This window comes from Lissotriton vulgaris, chromosome 2_1, assembly GCF_964263255.1.
Source record: "Lissotriton vulgaris chromosome 2_1, aLisVul1.2, whole genome shotgun sequence".
Classification (NCBI taxonomy): Eukaryota; Metazoa; Chordata; class Amphibia; order Caudata; family Salamandridae; genus Lissotriton; species Lissotriton vulgaris.
Genome location: NC_141687.1, coordinates 1,859,863,645 through 1,859,882,350, shown reverse-complemented (window position 1 = coordinate 1,859,882,350; position 18,706 = coordinate 1,859,863,645). Strand labels below are relative to the sequence as shown.

General features: G+C 47.6%; 1 protein-coding gene across 2 annotated transcripts in view; it reads left to right on the top strand.

The window, feature by feature from the left end:
* ANKDD1A (ankyrin repeat and death domain containing 1A) overlaps positions 1-18,706 on the top strand; it is a 392,066-nt gene that overhangs the window by 120,422 nt on the left and 252,938 nt on the right. The gene's annotated exons all lie outside the window — the stretch shown is intronic.

The following is an 18,706-nucleotide window of genomic DNA, read 5'->3' as shown; positions in this document are numbered from 1 at the left end:
TAGAGCAAAGATATCGTACTAGAGGCCGCCAGACCGCCCCAAAACGCCTGTCGCGTGCTTGTAATCGCGATGTGAGAAGTTCCATCGTTATGACATGCCAAAGGCGTACAAACCAGGCTGCTATGGGTGGGGCTTCAGTTCTCTTCCAGTATAGGTCTATAAGCTGCTTAGCCGCTCCCAGCATTTGGAGCGCCAAGATCCAGTCACTGCGGGTGAGTGCCTGAAAGCTGGTAGGTTTGATGCCAAGTAAGATCGTGCTCACTGCTTCAGGCAGGGAGAACCCCAGCACCCCTCTAATGTGGCTAACAACCTCTTTCCAAAAGACGATCAGGATTGGGCACGCCCACCAAACATGGATAAAATCCCCGGATGCAGACTGACACCTCCAGCACAGGGGAGAGACCATGGGGAACATCTTATGGAGTCGCAGGGGCGTGTAATACCACTGGGTCATGAGTTTGTAAGCGTTTTCCCTTTGCGGGATGCTCCGATATATCTTGGGGATATCTCGCCAAAGTTTATCCCACTGCGAGGACTTAATGTCCGCGCTGATCGCCAGCTGCCACTGACGTTGGTATGGGTGAGAGGGCACAGTCGGCGGGTGCTGTAGGATGTGATAAAGCTGGGAGATCAGCCCTTTTAATCCCCCAAGGGAGCGCGCCAACTTCTCAAAAGGGGTGAATTTGCGTGTGGCTGCCTGGTACATTCCTCCTTCAGAGGCCCAATGTCGCGGCTGGGCATACTGCAGTTTCGCCTTCAGTGGTACCCGAAACTCCTCCCGTTGACCATTGACCCGAATTCTGGCCTGTGGCTCTATATACGGGGCCATGATCCTCGTGATCATCTTCGGCCCCAGCCCAAACTTTTACGGTACCGCCTAGAGGAAGGTCCAGTCCACCCGGTCACAAGCCTTCTCCGCATCCAGCGACAGAAGGCAGGCCGGGATTTTCCAATGGTGTACCTTCCCAACAAGGTGCGCGAGCTTACGCACATTGTCCGCTCCCTGCCAGTCGCGGATGAAGCCGGCCTGATCCGGGTCTACAAGCCCGCGGCATATAGGGATCTAAGCGTTTTTCGAGGAGCTTAGTATAGATTTTTAGGTCGGTATTCAGTAAAGCTATAGGGCAGTAAGATGCACACATCGTGGGGTCTTTCCCAGGCTTCGGTATTAAAGCAATCTCCGCCATACCCATGTCGGAGGACGGGCCGTCGCTATCCGTGAAAGAGTTGAACAACCTCAGAAGATAAGGTCGAAGCTGGGCCTGGAACGTGCGATAAAAGGAAGGGGTGACCCTGGTGTTTTCCCCAAAGGGAGATCTTTCACTGCTGCCAATCTCTCCTCCTCAAGAATGGGGTCCTCTAGCGCAGCTGCACACACTGGAGGCAGTGGTGACCCCTCGTAACCAGTTAGGACGGCCTCAATCGCGTCCCCCGGGGGGAGGTCTCCCTCATGATACAGGGCGGTGTAGTAGCCCTTAAAAGCCTCGCATTTGTCCCTCTCCGAGATAGCCCTATTCCCATCCGGGAGCTGGACATTAGCTATGTGGGCCTTAGCCGCGCGTGCCCTCAGCCTCCCCGCCAGCAGACGGCCCACCTTGTCTCCTCCCTCAAAGTATCTCTGTTTCAGAGCCAGCAGAGAGTGCTCTGCCTTGTTGGTGCGTAGAAACCTGAGCTGCCCCCTTAGGTTGGCGAGCCTCCTTCTGGACTCTAGTGAAGAGCGCTCTCGATCCTGGATCTCAGCACTCTTTATGTCCTTCGTCAAGCTATCCTCCAATTTACAGGCCTCACGCCTCCGCGCGATCGATAGGGAGGTGATGTGTCCCCGGATCGTGGCATTGAAGGTGCCCATACCACAGGGAAGGGCGTCTCCGGGATGTCATTAATAAAATAAGAGTCTATGGCCTCCCGGATACTTTCAACGTCGGCTGCGTCTTGGAGGATACTCAGCGGCAGACACCAACGCGCCTCCCGAGTAGGGCAAGCGGCCGGGTCCTGCAGGAGCAATTCAACATGAGAGTGGTCGGACAACGAGATATCTGACATAGAGGCTCCCAGCACGTTCCGCACCAAATCGTGCGAGGTACATAGGAAATCTTTGCGGGAATACGACCGTTGAGCGTGAGAATAAAATGAGTAGTCCCTCAGCCCCGGGCAGTGATAGCGCCACACGTCCATCAACCCCAGCTCCGTTATCTGTCTGCGCAATGCAGAGGACATGGCCCGGCTCCGCTAAACGAGGTATCGCTGCGATCCATGTCCGGATCCCAAACTAGATTAAAATCCCCTCCCAGCACCAAGGACGAGGCACCACATGGAATCTGCTCCCGCAAAAGTGTCTGGAGGTATCTATCCTGCATCTGGTTGGGCGCGTATATATTACATAAAGTGAACTGACGCCTCCCCATTTTCACTGTGACTTTAAGGAAACGCCCATCTCCACCCCTAAGAGGTTTAGTGTCCCCCGCCTGAAGCCAGTCCTGCACAATATTGCCACACCAGCCGTTTTAGTGCCAGCCACAGCCCAAAACTGGAGAGGATACTTAGGGTGTGCCATGCGCTTCGTATCCGCTTGCAGCAGGTGGGTTTCCTGTAGGAATATGATGTTGAGGCTCTGCTGGAGGAGATAGCGCCATGTTTGTCTACGCTTGTTAGGGGAGTTTAAGCCCTTAACATTAAGTGTTAAGTTCTTTAAGGGCCTGGGCACGGTCAGAGCCATGCTGCCTAAAAATTGAGGCTCACCCACATCCCCCACTCCCGCCACTGTAGGGGGATGAACACAGGAGTAGCCCCCCAACCTCACCCGTCCAGGAAATTGCGCCTTACCAATCCCCGCCCCATCGCACACAGAAAGAAGACGACAGAGAAGAAAGAAAGCCAGGAAGAAACAAGAAGAGGAAGAGAAGAACAAGAACTCCAGAGGTGGCCAATCAGGCCATTCGGCAACAGATGTCAACAGAGGCCAACAGGGCCACATTATACTATCCCAATCACAGGGCATCCTCTACCCAAGGGTTCAGACGCACTCAGAGATGTCACTCCCTAGGGGACAGCTTGGGGGAGACCTACAGGTATCTCAGGAACTAACATCCCCAGAACCCCAAGACCCCCACCGCCCGAACAGGAGCTGGAGCTCGGGTGCATAGCTGTTTATCCTAGACAGCCCCGGGGGAGCAGAGCCATTGGCAGCTGTGGTGCGAACATGGAAGCATAGTTCATCGCTGATCGACTGGTCATGGGGTGGGTGGATGCGACGACGGTCCCTCACATTCCCCCTCGAGGGACTTGATGTGCGCTATGATGTCTTGTTTAGCCTGTGAGGCGGACCTCTCATCCAGTGGAGGGGAGCGGCAGCGACGCTGCACTGTGGTCCAGGATGGCCTGGCCGGTATCTGCTCCTGACGCCGCGGTCGAGAAGGGCTGTGGGGCGGCGACTCCGCCAGTTTAAGCAATTGCGCCGCCTCTCGATTGGACCTAATTACTCTGCGTTTATCATCCCAGTGAAAGACGAGGGCAAATGGATGACCCCACTGGTAGGAGATGTTGAGGGCCCTCAGCTTCTCTGTCACTGGCTTGAAGGCCCGCCGTCTGCGCAGGGTGTTGGGTGCCAAGTCCTGAAAGATTTGAATCTTATGACCGTCGTAGCTGAGGTCTGGCTTGTCCCTTGCCGCCTTCATGATAACCTCCTTCTCGGTGAAGAAATGTACTTGCGTCAGGATGTCTGGGAGAAGACCAGGCCTCCCCGCGGGCCCGGAAACTCGGTGGGCCCGGTCCAAAGCCGGCAGAGAGGCATCCTCGTCCCCCCAAACCTTGTGGAGGAGCTGTGCCACGTAGGTCATAATGTCTTTCCCCTCTGCCCCGAGAGGAAACCCCTGATGCGGAGGTTGTTCCGGCGGCTTCTATTTTCTAGGTCCTCCTGCTTGACTTGTAATTCTATATTTTGTTCTTCCAGTGCCGCCAGGCGTTGCCACAATTGCTCCTGGTCTTCCGTGCGTGCATCCACTATTTTCTCGAGCCCGTCGACCCAGTCTCCCAAGTCGGTGACCTCCTTCCGCAGTTCCTTGACACAAGAATGCACCTAAGAACGTAGTTAGCCCATTTCCTTGAGTTCAGACATGAAGGAGGTCATAAAAGCCTGGGTCACCGGCAGTGTGTCTGCAGTGGTCTGCAAAGGCCCCTCAGCAGGCGCCGTCGACCCGGCCTTGCCACACATGGCCCCAACTGAAGTGTCTCTGGAGGTTGCAGCCGGATCGGCTTTACACCCCCGGACCGCATCATCGCCAGCTCCGCGGCTGTAGTCAGGCAGCGCACACTGCACTTGTCACTTGGTATGTGCCCAGGAGAGGCCCAGTCCCAACCCCGTCCCCCAAAGGCCCAGTCGGCAGCAAGCAGGGAAGGAGCTAGTGGGCCAGGTACGCCAGGACCAGCAATATCAAGGGGTTGTTTTACAGGTGTCGACCCCCCTCCACCAGGCAATGTGTACCCTTCCTCCCCATCCCCACCCCCAGTCCTGGCACTGTACAGCACTGCAGTATACAAGTTATTATAGAGTTGCGGGGAAGCCCGTACTACATGCACCCCCTTGTGTCTCACCAGAGCCTGGGCCAGCAACCCAGCGCCCTCGCAAACCACAAGACACACCCGCCCTCCACACAACACAACAGAGGCAGGGTAGTGCCTGGGGGCCACTCAGTAGGGAGTGCGAAAGAAAAGGGAAAAAAAAAGGGAGGGAGGGGGGATGCGCCGGTACACACCTCCCCCTACAGTGCAATCTGGGCCACAGCCCCTCCATTCCAGCTCACAGTCACAGCCCCAGGGTAGCCGCACAGCTGAAGGGAAGGGTCCCTGCTCCCCACAGCGCCAAACTCCAGACGACGAATTAGGGTCTCAAAATGGCGGCACGAGCACCCTGAAATGTCCGTCCTCCATCTCCCATGCCAAATGTTTGTCACCCCCAGCAGTACCTGTTCCACAACCCCCACACATGTCTCAGGGGGTGAATTCCGGGGCCCACTAGTCCACGGCAGTGCAGGGTGGGCTGTGGGCAAGGTGGTCGGCACATCCAGGCCGCAGTCCCAAAATGGCGGCCGATGGTATTGTTGCTGCACTGTGCTCACCCCAGACGTCGCGCAATGGCCGGCCACCCAGCAGCAGCCGATAGTGGTCGGGCCCCCCAGGCAACAGGGCACAGCAGGGCGGGGGTCCAGAGCTAGGGCACAAGCCTCCCGGAGCGGGAGTGCCAATGGGGCGGAGTCTCCAGGTTTCTCAGCGCGTGGGAATGCGACGGCGGGGGGTCACGCGCTCAGCCTCACCTCGCTCCTCTCGCTGATTGCCCCAATGTCCAGCAGTCTCAAAGAGTAAAGGGTGGTCCGCTCCTCCACTCAGAGGCCTGCCAACACCTCCCCCGGGTGCTCCGCAGTGCCGGTCCGGTTCAACTGCCCCTCCGCCAGCTGCCGCAGCTCCAGCCCTGGTCGCCAGCTGCCGCAGCTCCAGTCCTGGTCGTCGGGGGCACCGGAAAGCGCCACAGCCTAAATGCCAGTCAGAGCCAATGGGTTGTGCCCCCGCCTTTGCAGCTCCTTCTAGGCCTCCACCTCCCGGCCAGCTCATACCTGTGCGGGCTTTGAGCCCTCCACGCCCGCCCAGGTATCTTCTCCGGTCCACACTCGCTCTGGCCCACTGCTGAGATCACTCCCGGGTGCTCCGCAGGGCCCGATTTAGCTGCCCCTCCATGCGCAGCGCCACCCAGGCCGCCGGGGGCACCGACAGGCTCCCCAGCCAGGGCCGATGGGCTATGTCCCTGTCTCTGCTGCTCCGTCTAGGCCTCTGCCTCCCGGCCAGGCCGCATCCACGCGGGCTCCAAGGTCTCCGCGCCAACCCGGGGGTCTCAGCACTCGCTGGTCTTCAAGCGCCAGCTCAATCTTCGCCTCCGTTCCGCTGCTGCCTCCGGCCCGCACGACTCTCGCCGCGGAGCCGTAGGAATCCCAGAGGGACAGGCAGGCCGCGGAATGGACTCCACTGAGAGGCACCCAAAATGGCGGCTCCCGCCTCGGAGCCGATATGCGCCCTTCGCTGTCAGCACCGGGTGATGCCGCAGTCCAGGGGTCCACTGCTCCGACACCTCGCCTGGCCTCTACGGTCAGCGGCCCCCCTCAGGGTGGAAGTTTGTACACCCCAGCTCCGCTGAAATGGCTCAAAACGGCAGCGGGGGACCGGAGCTCTCGCTTAGTACGTCTCACTCCATCGCCAGTCAGGCCACGCCTCCGAGTACCACATTTTTTAACAACTTGAGAAATGTGCCCCAGTGTTCCCGAGGCCACGCGTGGCCTGCAGTACAGAAGACTGGGTACAAACAAATTGGGTGCTCAGCTGAAAAGCCCTGGGTATCTCCCTGACCTTCTTAGTACAGCTCTTTTTCAAAGTCCATTTCAGTTTCACTGAGCACCATCATTGTCCAAAGGATTAGGTGGTGGGCCATGGCAGTTCGTCATACATCCGGCAACATCCTGTTTACTTCCGCCTTCTTATGAGATATGAATGAGCACTGCACTGCCCTATTCGACATCTCTCTGGGCTTCCTCTGGTGCGCCTTCTGCTGCCTCCTCCTGTGACAGAAGCCTTTCCACCATCTTAACGTCCATGGAAATGATTGTCGTCTCTACTGAGATTTGAAACAGATTGAAAGACTTGGATGTTCACACCACCTTCTTTCTCTGATAGGTGTATAGTAGATATTTGCGTGATAACTTGATGGTGCTGAAAATAACTTGATGACAAGTCCACATATGCTAATTCAGGGAACATTTGTAGCGGCTACTGGTAGTCCAAGTAGGATTTTACTTATAAGAAAAGCTAAGGAGGTAACGAACACCCATCTATCATCTCCCTTACCCATTCATGCTCCAACCCGACATTACTGGCGTATTTGCAATTTCAAAGCTATCCTCTCACTCTCTGTCCGATCATCGTTGCTCCCTAGTGCCTCAGCTAAACTTGACCTGTGTGTAAATGTGTATGCTACAAATATTACATTCTTGCATTCTGGGACAATTTCATAGCATAATGAGCCATATACGTCTTAAAGGTCTTGTAATTTCATCACTCTCCTTCCATCTTTCAACAACGATATTTTAGGATCATCATCTCATTTATTTATTTATTTATTTATAAAGTTTTATATAGCGCAAACTTAATCCCGAAGGATATCAGAGCGCTTTACAATTTGAGGGGAGTGAGGTAACAGATCAGTACAAGAGTCAAATAGGGAATACATAGGCATGTGGCCAATAGCATGACTTTGTACCTAGATGTGTCCTGAATAATGAGTTGGTTGGTTTTACGACCTTATTTACCACAATAAGTAATGTACCTATAAATCAATATGTTACAAGCCATCTATAAACGGTAGGCACGGCCTTGTGGACCGCCTGTCAAAGAAAGCCTCTGCAAAGAGAACTTGCAGAGCGGAGGCAAGCAGCAAACCATACTTCGATGCTCCCATTGACCTTCTCCAAGAGTTTTTACTAAGATATTTTCTTTATCTTTAGATCACTGAAGGAGGGCAGGAATACAGCTATTTTGACATGGTTTACTGAAAGACAATCTATAGGCCACAATTCATAACTCTTCATGCCCTGGGGTTCTGTAAAGGACAAACAAAAATGTAACTCTTTAAGAAAAACTTGTTGGCGTCTTACTTTAATAGGACAACAAGGGTCCTTAACACCGTGAAAATTGTTTTAACCGTACAGGAAGTACTATTTTCTGAGATAGGTACCAGCTGGGAGGAGTGGGTGCAATGCCTCAGGATGCTTACAGGTGGGGATGTCAGAGTTTAACAGCATGCTGGACACGGTGAGTGTTATACCATGCCATGCCAAGAAATTAAATAAAAAACACAGGAAAAATCATACTAGTAGCTGAAGTAGATTGGGTGGAGATTGGTGGCAGATTCGGTACTTGCTTAAAGGCCTTATGATCTGGATTCCACTCATCATGTCTAGTATATATGTAGCACCCAAGGTGGCAACTGGGAATTTATAATAATATATTGCCTTGCCTTGCAACAATCTTCTGATCCTTCCACCCAAACAAACTCCATGAGAGAGGCCACTACTGTTAGGTGCTGCTTCATTACCGTGTTACAGCAAACAAATGATGAACGGAATGCTGAAATGCAAACATTCTCCCCCAGTCAAAAGATATGGGTTAAATCCATCTTTCTTTTGCCCACGACGCCACCCCAGTTTGGACCCAGCCATATGCAAATAAATCCTGACCCTGTACCCCATGGGAACATTCCAGACCGAACTGCTAGGCCAGATCCTCCCTGGACCGGAAAAAAGCATTCTGGGACCGGTTACAGGGTATTTCAACCTTCTTCAGCCAGGCTAGCTTGAATCCAGTGGCACGGTAAGCAAGGGATCCACGCCTGGGCATACCCATCCCACTTAGGGCGAAAAGTGTTACAGCATACAAATGATGGACGGAGTGCTGACAATGCAAACCTTCTCCCCAGTCAAAAGACCTGGGTTAAATCCATCCTTCTTTTGACCAGCACCGCACCCCAGTTTGGACCTAGTCATATGCAAATCAGTCCTGACTCTGTGTCCCATGGGCCCCACGAGTATGCCCAGACGTGGGTCCCATGCTCTCCATGCCACTGTAGTCAAGCTATCCTGGCTGATGATGGCTGAAAACCCGAAACCTGTCCTTAGATGCTTGTTTCTAGTCCAGGCAGGACCTGGACTGGCAGTTCAGGCTGGACTGTTCCCATTGGTGGCAGGGTCAAGAATGATTTGCATAGGGCTGGATCATAACTGGAATGGCATGGTGAGCAAAAAAACTATGGGTTTAGGCCCAGATCTCTGTACTGGGGTGAATGTATGACATTGTTCTGCATTTTGTCCATCAATTGTTCTTTCTGCATTTGTCACCCCGAGTTGGACGGGTATGCCCAGACGTGGGTCCCGTGCTCTCCATGCCACTGGAGTCAAGCTATCCTGGCTTATGAGGGCTGAAAGCCTGAAACCGGTCCTAGGATGCTTGTTTCCAGTCCAGGGAGGACCTAGCCTGGCAGTTCGGGCTGGACTGTTCCTATTGGGCGCAAGGTCAAGACTGATTTGTATGTGGCTGGGTCCAAACTGTTAATGGCATGGTGAGCAAAAAAACTATGGATTTAGGCCCAGAACTCTGTACGGGGGTGAATGTATGGCATTGTTCTGCATTCTGTCCATTAATTGTTCTTTGTGCTTCTTCATAACCTCCATACATTTGAGGAAATATCATTAAGGCCTTGCCGCAGCGACTGTTTGTTAACCTGTAAACTGCCCAGTTCATGCCTGTTGACCACATCCACACAATGCTTCTTTTTGCAGTCCATCTTCTGTATACCAGGGCATGTTTTCTCTCTGGACCTTTACCTGAATTTCAGTTCCACCAGTCCATTATATTAGTCCCGTATATTACTGACAAAGGTTTTTATACTTTTGGGTTTTTCTTATGGCTAGCAAGGTTTCTCCTTCTTGAATGCTGGGTTTTGTTAAGAAGACACATATTAAAATTGGCACGAGGTGGGGTTCAGGAAAGAGTGACATCACTTCCGTAAGAAAACTCAAAAGCCTCCCCACCCCAAGAATAGACACTTGAAAACATGTGACATCTCTGCAATTAAGACATTCAACTTTTTGTTAGGTGTTCTGTCCTTCCACATCTATTAGATAGCATAGTGTAGACTCAAGATTAGACGCCTAATGAAAAACGAGTGTTGTAAATGGGAGATTTTATTATTAGCTTTCTCTGAGTACTCGCTTTATTAACCCAGGAAGGATGAATGTCTGAATGGCCCTATCAAGATTAGAACACCTTCCTAAATTTAAAATCTTTCAGTGAATCAGATCGGTCTTATTTTTTCATGCATGAGGTGGATGGAGTCTTAGATGGTACTAGTCTATTGTGTCCTGTGTCGGAAACAACAACAAGGAACCATTTGTTTTAGCTTGAAAAATCTGTCTTCTCTTTATATTGTTTTAAATATGTAACTTCCGGGTTTCCAACTGTGAGGCATCAGAATTGTTCCACTTCTGTCTTATTCTTTCTATTTTTAATAAAAGGCAGCAATGTGAATGATGTTGTCAGATTGCATTGATTCTCGGCTTAGATGTTGTAATTTCTGAAATGCATGTTTTCTTCTAATTCACTCACAACATTTAGTGATTTTTAAATTTTCTCTTTGACCAGAGTAAGGTTTTTAAACCATTTATTTTATTTTTTTCAAAAAAATAATCAGACATGAGTTTTACATAAGCGAACAGATAGTAAACATCAACCTTATACCATAATTACAAAATGTATGTATTGTGTAGTATTACATCAGATACTTAGTCTATAGTATGCAATAATTATAAATATATGTATACTATACATGTATACTATGTATGTTTTATATGAAGAACTTTTACAAACTGATAACGAGAAAAAGTGGTAGATGATGATTGCACATAAAGAAAATGAGATGGAGAACAAATAAAAAAAAAAGTCGGGGAGGCTAAACAAAAAGACACCTCTGCAAGCCTTGTGTAAGGAGCAGATCACTGCATATACTGTTCAAAAAATTTAATATAGCAGGTGTTTTCTCTTTTTATATAAAACCTTCTCAAATTGTCATTGATCCTTATTGGGGAGTGTACTTCTATTCCATATTCTCAAAATGACTCATTTTGCAATCATTATTCCTTTTTTATAGGCGTATTGAAGTTTTTAACTTTTTTTTTAGAGTTGTGGGCAGAATAATTAATTTCTATTATAATCACTGGTCTTCCCTATCCATGTACGTGACCTTGCAAGAGATGTGAATATTTGTGGAATAAGAATGAAGTTGATGGGTGTCTTTTATTTTATCTCCATTATTTCATCATGCCTTTGCATTAATTTCAATTGCACTCTACAGCTACATCGCTATCTTTTACATTGTTTACTATTACATTGATAGTATCATGTTAGGGTATGTGTAAAAGGTAGTATTAGGGTTAGGAAAACTAGTGTTTTCAAGTGTTTAGGCGTGGGCAATAACAAAGTGGGGGTGTTGAGGTAGTGGTAGGTAACATATTAGGAATGGGCTGTCGATGTTGCAGTAGTTGGGGCGTCCTTGACAATGTAGACGTACAGAAGGGGGCAGGAATCTGATTCCAAAATATTTGCAAAGTCTCCACATTGTTTTTGAGATGACACTAAAATGTTGTCAGGGATCCAGCATCTTTCAGATAAGATAGACGTTTTTCAGGCAAAATATCAACTGCACAATGTTCAAGGTGTGTTTTAGAGAAAAATATACCAAGAAATTTCTGGCCAAATGCATTTTCTCTGTGCCTTTAAAAAACCCCAATACCCCCTCCATGTGAATTGTACAGAATAATCTGACTGGAATATTCAGTCCTTTTGAGCGTTTTTTTTCCCCCAAGTTTACAGTAGGAAAGTCTACCTTCATAGCCTTGAAAGGCAATCTTCTTAAACCATTCATGATGACTTTTGTGATCCTTTTTTCCCCACAGATGAACTCTGCTCAAAATTCTATGCATACAGGACTCAGTTCCTACCTCCCTTTTCGAAATTTGCTGTGTTTATTTTTGATTTTTGATTTTATGTTGCTTTCTGGCCATTTTACAGTTTCTGTGAATCTGAGTGAGCATGTCCTTAGTTGTCCTCCAGTGAGGCGACTTGAATAGCTGCCTAGGAGAGCTTTTACCTATGATCTTGATTGTCTTCATTAAGCTTCAGTGCTTAATATGTGGTGGTGGTTGCTGGTGAGGCCCACCGGCATTCATTTTTGGGGCCTGGTGCTTATTTTGCCTCATTAAACATTTACCGCAAACAAGAGAGGGAATTACAAAGGGGAAAGACGGAGGTAGAGAAAGATTGAAAAAAAAGTGACAAACTAAGGAAGCAGGAACCTATAATGGTGAGATAATGGAACAGAGAGTGTCTGACAGCGGATGGAGGAGCCATGAGGTTGATTCAAGACTATGCAGCACTCATATTTAGGGCACTGAAGTTTAAAAGTACAGGCAAGGGTTTCTGAGCAGAGCTTTGGGCACTGGCACTCATTCTAGTACAAATTAAGCACTGGCCAGCTTCGTCTTGACAAGAATGATAGTGGTATTGAAGAAGGTAGGAGAGGTGTCAGAAGTCTCTTTCAATAAGTAACACTTCCGAGATTTGAGACGGCCAGAAATTCAGGGGAGTTCCTTAGGAAATGAGTATACCTTATTGTGAGGACTCTTACTCTCCTTGCTTTTGACAATAGCCAGGGCATTTTGTTTTTCCTTAAAAAAAAGTCTGTCTGCCACACTCGTCTGTTGCAGTGTCAAACACCCACCACAATATACAGCACAACCAATGAGCTGCTCAGTGATGACATTTTGCTGGTGGGCAACCGCTGAAAAAAGTAGAATACTTCAGTGCGGCGGTTTCAGGAGCATTGTTTTCCTGGAATTCTTTTTTGCTTTTTTACGAGGGCCTACCCGCTCCCTGCACACTGCTACTGGGTGGCTTTCTTCTCTTTATGTTCATGGTATCTGTGCATTAAAACTTCCAAAAAGCATTACCATTTAATGATGGGCATCAGTATGTGCCCATGTGTGCATATGGTTTCAGATGCACAGTCAGCTGTCTCTGAATGGTTTTAGTTATACTTTATAAAAAATCATTCGAAGATGTTTGCCTGTTTGTCTTTGTATACAGGTGGCCATCTTTGAATGTTATTTCCTATACTGAAATAAAAAATATTCAAAGGAAGCAAGTATTGGCAAAGCCAGTAGCCTGGCAGCCAAGACCAGACCTATTGGCTTTGCCAGTGCTTTTTAATGATGGACATTTGCTTGGCACTTAGTTTAGTTTAGCATGTTAAAAGGAAGGGGCTGTATTTGAGTATTGATTTCCTCAGATATCCTGGCGCATTAGCCTTAAAAACAATGCACACACTTTTTTTTAAAGTTCAAGAAAAGGTTTATTGAAAAGATTAATATGATCACATATATGCGGTTATTTGTTAATGCACAGATACAGAAAGGTACAGTAAAGAATAAGAATAATACATAATATCCACTAAAATGTTAAATGGATAATATATAAGATGGTGTGAAAGCAAAGGTTCACAGAAATCTTAAATAACATTATATGTCAAAAATACACAATAGAAAAAACATTATAGAAAATGAAAAATCAGGCATAATTATAGACAAACAATAGGAGGTCAGGGAGGCTTGATAACGTCTTGTTATGAGGGAGCGGGTAAAGAAGTTTTCTTCACAGAATCATCTAGAAATTGTGTGAAAGGGCCCCAAAGGTTAGAACGTTTAGTAGCAAGAGAGATAGGATGAACGAGTGCTGTATCAAGGCGATGATTGTGACATACAGCATACCACCAAGCTAGATAGGACAATTTAGAGGAGTCCTTCCAGTTTTTTATATTTGCTGGAAAGCTACAGCTATTAACAAATCAATAAGTGGTAGCTCGGATTGACTTGTTTTCCAATCTAGTGTTAAACTACCTAGGAAAATGTTTGTGGGGGGGAGGGTAATTATAGTGTTGATTTGGTGCCAGACCTGTTTCCAAATTGTAAGAACATGTGGACATGTGAAAAGCATATAATGGAGATCGGGGTCAACCTGGGAACATGTCCAGCAAGTGTTGAGATTTGTGATGTGTATTTTATATAAGTACGCAGGAGTAAGAAACAGTCTATTATAAATAAAGAAAAGTGTTTGTGTTGTGCTGGCAGCTCTGGATGCTTTCCTAAGTTTCATCCAAATTTTATTCCAAAAAGAGATAGGCCAATTAATTCTCAGATCGGCTTCCCATGAGAGTTCCACTTTTGTTTTGTTTTGGATCATAGGGGATATCATTATACGGGAATAAATGGTGGATGCTTTTGGGTTTAGGTGTAAGAGGTTATGCCATGGGAAAAGTGGGTGGGAGGGCGAGGAAGGTGAAGATTTGAGTTTAGCATAAGTATCAAGTATTGCATTCTGCAAGGTCACAAATTTAGGTTAAAGGAAGAAGGCAAATGATACAGTTTGTAATTGCGTAAATTGAGTAGGTATGCCCTGATCAAAAAATTGATGAACCCAGAGTAGGCCTTTGTTTCTCCAAACCTTCCAATATATAGGTTTCCTGCTCAGAAGGATTTGTTTATTGTGCCGAATTGTGGAGTTGAGAAAAGTGTCTAAATTATGTACCACTAGGTGGGGTGCAGTGGACAGTATTCTACAGGAATGCTTGATTATGGGGGTAGAAAACTTTTGTGGTTTGCGAGTAAAGGAGAGATATTCCTGAAATGAAAATGGAGCTAAAAATGAGGTCTCAAGATCCACCCAAAGAGGTTTATCCACAGATTGATTAGCGGTCCAATTTGATAGTTGTTGTAACTGAAAGGCTTTGTGATCATTAGAAAAATTAGGGAAATTGACACCGCCTTCAGATTTTGGTCTTGTTAATTTCTGTAGAGCCATTCTTGATTTTTTTTTTTTGTTTTTTTTGTTTTTGAAACCTTTATTGTGCAACAAAAGCTTACAGGTACGGGCCCACAACCATGCAGGCCGGCCGCAAAATCGAGTAGTAGCACACAAGGCAAAATCAAAACAGCTCAGCAGTCCGTGAGACGAGGAGCAGCAATCATCCGATGCATCACATACTGGAGAAAAGGTGGGACCACTGAGTACAGGATAAGTGAGGTTAATTTTAAAGTTATAGGTAAGAAGGATCAGACGCAGTCACTTCATCGAGAACACATGGTGGGCAATGATCCCAGCAAGTCAGCAACAAACCAGGCAATAATTAGGAAATCATCAGAAGAACTTGAGGATAAGAGCAAACAGTACAATACATACTGGTCAGTACCCGCCCCATAAACGTGGAACAACTTGACTGACGGTAGTGGAGAGACCAACAGCCGAAACAAGAAGCAGCGCTACACCTAACCACCAGACTGACCTAAAAGAAAAAGGAATAAGCAAGAAGAGTCAAAAAAGAAAGGAGAAAAATAAGGCCCATAGAACCAAGACGAAACAAGAGACCCACCCCCAAACCCCCCACCCAGCACGCATGCAGAGGCTACGGCCTACCCCCCCCCCTAGCAGTGTGCCTGTCGCCCAAAACCGAGTCCCGAAATATAGACTCAGAAAGAGAAAAAGGAAAGGAAAAAGAAAGAAAAGGAAGGGAGAAAAAAGAACTAAAAACTAATGGGAGAGGAGACATACAATCAAAACGATCTGCTCCCACCACCCACCTGCGCACAATTTAAACCCACGAGAAGAGAAAGTCGCTACAAAGTCCAATACAGAAACATGATGAGGAAGCGATCATACTTGTACAATCGAAAGTACGCCATTTATCCATGCACGAAGTAGTAGTCCGCCGATGTAAGTTATCTCAACCCTGTCCCTGTCTGTCCAGGGCCATAGACACGGAGTGCACATTGAACCAGAAGCGGACGGGCCAGGAGAGAAACGCAAGAACTCCAGGCCACAACACACGGCACCAGTCATGATGGTCTCGGATCGGGCCAGCAAGAAAAAGCAACAGTAACAGCAGGTACCACGAGCAACGCCCCGTTGACCGAGAAGGGGCATTCGCTCCGCTAGGACAGACATCAGATCCCGGCTCAGCAGGGCAAGGGCGAACAATCACCGGGAGTCACGGCAGGGCAGGCCCGGACGGACCCCGGCCGGAGTCCCTCCATCATTTCCACACCTTGGAAGCGCTCTCGACAAAGCAGAGCAATGGGCACCCAGACCTCCAGACAAGCGACGGCCGTAATCTCATCAACCTCCGGGAAGGTCCGTGCCGCACAGTTCAGCGGTTGGTCCGCACACGTGGGGGGCGGCTCAGCAAGCCCGTCAAGAAAATCATCGTCCGGTCTGGCGGTATTCAACATCATGGACTCACGCCAGGAACTCAAGGCAGTGAGGACGTCGCCAATCGTAGGATCACCCCTACAGTATTCAGCAAACGTGCCGTGCGACAGGCCAGTGTCCCCGTCGACGACGAGTCTAAGATACAGGGCGCTGGCCGCCATCTTGTCAGCACGGCGGGGCCACTGTACACTCCAGCCCCGATCCGGTTGCCAGCGGGGTTCAGCGAGAGCCAGCCGGGGACAGTCAACCGCACCAGTGATGCAGGGAGGCGGGCCACCAAAACATTGGAGGTAGTCGGCACCTCTGGCCCATGGGAGCCGACCTCCGAGTCCGGGCGGATGGTTTCAAAATGGCCGGTTGGGAAACAAAGGGGAGACACGTCTCCCATGCGGTCAACCCCCGTCCATGGGATGCGGCACCCTGCCACCAGGTCCCACCAGGCCCCGGGACCACCCAGCCGGGCCCGGTCAGTCGCCACCCGTCCAACCGCACAGTGGCCTCTTCGGTCGACCCCTCTCCTCCACCAGGGGCCGGCGCAGGAACTTTGTTCCAGTCGGGGAGCCGCAGGCAATTCCGGGTCCGCCCGCCTCGCGGCCTCCGAAGCGAACAAGGGCACAGCTCAGGAACCGCAGCACCCAGGAGCATCCGGAGCAGATGGTAAGAATCAGCAATCTGTCATGTTTCCATATTTCCACGAATACATCTTCTCGGGGCAGGATACGGCACAGGATTAATAAAACAGGTGAGAAGGTCAACGGAGCCGAGCTACAACGCGGCCATCACGGTCGCAAGCTTGGCTCCTCCCCCCCATTCTTGATTTTTGAGTTTTCCATAGAAAAGAAGTCAGAATGGAATTAATCTTTTGAAAGAATTTAGATGGAGTGGAAAGTGGAATGTTAGAAAGGGTATACAAATCTATCGGAGTCAACATCATTTTGATTGTGTCTAGACAGCCCCACCAGGAAAGATGAAGGGGATGCTATCTTGCGACCAATGTTTTAAGTTTGGTAGAACATTTGTCTATGTATAAAGAGATAAATGTCTTTATAGAGGGAGAAAACCAAATGTCAAGATATTTTATATGTTTAGGGTTCCAAGTAAAGTTGGAGATCTTAAAATCGTCCTTAAAAGTGTATTTGGTTAAAGGTAATATCTCACATTTTCCTCTGTTTAGTTTATAGCCAGATAACAATCCATAGGCCTCCACCTCTCCCATGAAAGCAGTAAGTGAAGATTGTGGTTGGGAAAGAAAAACTAAAATGTCGTCAGCATATGCTGCCAGCTTAATTTTTTGGGGGTCTGAGACAAAGCATGTGATTGAGTTATTCTGGCTTATTCTTGAGAGAAAGGGTTCTAAGGCCAGATTGAAAAGAAATGGGGATATGGGGCATCCTTGGCGTACTCCTCGTTTAAGATTAAAGTAAGGAGAGATAAGGCCATTGGTAGATATGGCGACTTGGGCACGGAGCAAAGTAGGGATATTAAATAAATGATTTTCGGTCCAAATCCAAACCACTTGAGAGCGTGGAAGATAAAAGGCCAATAAACCCTATCAAAGGCCTTTTCGGCATCTAACGCAATTGCCGCCAAGGAGTCTGAATAATGTGACGATTTCGATAAAATGTCAAAAAATAAGCGTGTATTGTCTGTGATGTTGCTACCTTTGACAAAACCCGATTGTTCTTTTACAAGCAGCATAGGAAGATGTGGTTCTAATCTTAGTGCTAGGGCTTTCGAGAAAATGTTATAATCCACGTTAACTAAGGATATAGGTCTATAATTCTTACAGTAACGTGAATCCTTATCAGTCTTTGGTATTAGGCAGATCAAGGCTTCGGAAAAAGAGCCAGTGGAATTGCGAGAAGCAATAAAGGAAGAAAGAAGAGTGTGAAAGTGTGGTAATAATAGAATAACAAAATGTAAATAAAATTCTACTGTGAAGCCGTCTGGGCCAGGGGCCTTGTCTTTTTTAAGAGTTTTTAAAGCATTTAATAATTCTGTCTGTGTAAGTTCATCTTCCAAAGAGGCTAAATCTAAATGGGGATTAATATGTTTTTGAATGGTAGAGAAATATTGGGATATGTCTGTATCTGGAGTATTTCAGTATCTTTGAATTTTGATATTTGGCTGTCATCTATAATGTAATCAATATGAACTTTCTGTTGTTTGATCTTTAGATAATTGGCCAGAAGTTTGCCTGATTTGTTTTGGCCTCCATAATACTACGCTGAGGATTTCAGTAAGTATAGGGAGGCCTGTTCGGTAGTGGATTTGTTAAAAGCGATTTTTGCATTTATGAGGTCTTTAAGGAAATCCTTTGACTTGAAGGTGTGAAAGGGGTGCTCAAGTTTTTTAATCTTAGCAAGAAGTGTATTATGTAATATGCGAGATACTTTACGTTTATTTGTCACGAATCTAATGATGAAATCCCGAGCGGTGGCCTTAAAGGCATCCCAAACTGTATGAAAGGAAACCTCATTCGTTAAATTAATGTGAAAAAATTCTTGAGCGAAAGAGGTAAAAGATGAATTAAAATTAGGGTCAAGTAGTAAGGAGTTATTGAAACGCCATTTTTTTGGTAATGTGGATTGATTTAAAAAGTCTAATTGAATTGAAACAGGTGCGTGATCCGAGATGAGTATAGGGCCTATGTCAGCAGAACGTAAGGATTGGGAGATGTTGCGTGAAATAAAAATATGTTCAATTCGAGATAGTGTTTGATGTGGAGAGGAAAAAAAAGAGTATTCTCGTGTGGATGGGTTGCATAGACGCAATGAGTCTAATACGTTTCTTTGTTGAA